At 45.4% G+C, this 1,699-nt stretch overlaps 1 pseudogene; it reads left to right on the top strand.

Annotated features, from left to right (window-relative positions):
* Positions 1 to 1,115: 1,115 nt before the first annotated feature.
* Positions 1,116 to 1,203, top strand: LOC115029649 (annotated as a pseudogene).
* The last annotated feature ends 496 nt before the right edge of the window (positions 1,204 to 1,699 follow it).

Genomic DNA, 1,699 nt, shown 5'->3' with positions numbered 1-1,699 from the left:
GGTATACACATGGACTGATTGAACACAATTGGCTGATAACTGCCAAGTAGGGGGAGGTTGATAGCATCATCATGTGTCATATTATTCTATGTTATTTTAGATATATTTGAAAATGCAATTAATAAAAAAAAAAAATACCCAAGTGGAAAAGACAGTGTGGCATTAAAATCTAAGACTTGAGAGCCGGGGCCCTTTCAGATGCTAAGTCAACCGTCAACTTCAGATTACACACTGTTCTCCAAATGTCACCATGTTGTTATTCTTCACAACTGACATTCTCTGTTCCAAGATCTGTAATAAATCGAGCCACCTAGCTACCTACAGGGGCTTCCTGTCTCTGCCACTTGGAAGAGAGAAGAAGATGTTTCTAGAATCATCCAAGTATCTACCGAACCACAACCTTTCAGCGGGTGACTACGACGGTGTTCAAATTCACAGCCAGTTACTTCCTAGCAAGCAATTCAACCAGCAGACTCACATGGGTTCCTTAAGACACAAGAGACACAAGGAACAAGTAGCTATGTGCAGTCGAATGCACAAATATTGACCGACCTCATCCCACCAGTCAAGGAGATTGAGTGCCCAATGTGAAACCACGCCATATAGATACCAGGCACCATGAGGCAGCTAAAAAGCCTCTACAGGATGCTGAAGCCTTCCCTGTATCTCACTTCAGATACATCGAGCAGCTGTCAAGCCACATCCATTCTTCTTTTTCAGACTTTCTCTTTCCTTTATACCTTTGGGATCTAGGATCTTAACAGAACTTCCATGGCTTTCTCAAGATATTAAGATATCTTCTTGATCAAAGCCTACATAAGCATGTATATAAACACACACACATACACACTTACGTTTGCTTCAACATCAGCAGATCTGAGCATGTGTTCTTGAGTCCAGTAGCACTCTATGTCCCCATTCTGTAAGTCCCACTTCGCACCTACAGAACCAGCAGCCCATGCTTTAGCCAAACAATTCTGAAGAAAAGAGAAAAGTCATGCATTTGGTGGAACTAAGTGAGACTAGAGGAAGCACTGTGATTCCTTTTAACTCTTGAAAGCCTGGGATGGAATAGAGTAAGGTATTCTAATCCAACCCAGGATAGGAACAGAGCCATTAAGAGACCAAAGAAAGAGGACAGAGGCCTTGTCTACACTCAGTGTTCCCACCTGTAAACATCTGAATGATTAGTAGCCTAACATTCCCTGCAAAAGGAGAGCCTGAGATGACCACCAGTCTCGGTGCCAGCAGCCCTCGGCAGCCTCCCAGGATGGGGAGCAAGTTAGAGACTACAAGAACCCCACCTGGGACCACAGGCCCTAGGAAGTAGGGGGCCAGAGGCAGATGACCCTCACATGGGGCCACTTGGGTGGTCCTAGGCTAGGAACTAGCCTGAGATGACCACCAGTCTGGTACTGTACAACCCTTGGGGTACAGACCATGCCCTACCTGGTTCCATAATGCACTAGTGGGTCATAGCACTCTTGAGACCACTCCTGAAATGACCCCAGGTACTCAGAGACGTCAGGTACCACTAAGAGGAACAAGTAAGTGTGGCGGATAAATAGAAAAAAAGAAGAGACAAAAGGATATGGGCATGATGTAGAGAGACAGAACTGGAGACTCGAGGGTAATGAGGAACTAATGTGAAGAGCCTGTGATGCCATCTGGGACCATTGTGAGGTCCTGGCCTGTGCAG

Source organism: Mus caroli, chromosome 16 (genome assembly GCF_900094665.2).
Source record: "Mus caroli chromosome 16, CAROLI_EIJ_v1.1, whole genome shotgun sequence".
Classification (NCBI taxonomy): domain Eukaryota; kingdom Metazoa; phylum Chordata; class Mammalia; order Rodentia; family Muridae; genus Mus; species Mus caroli.
This window is presented reverse-complemented; position numbering and strand designations above follow the sequence as displayed.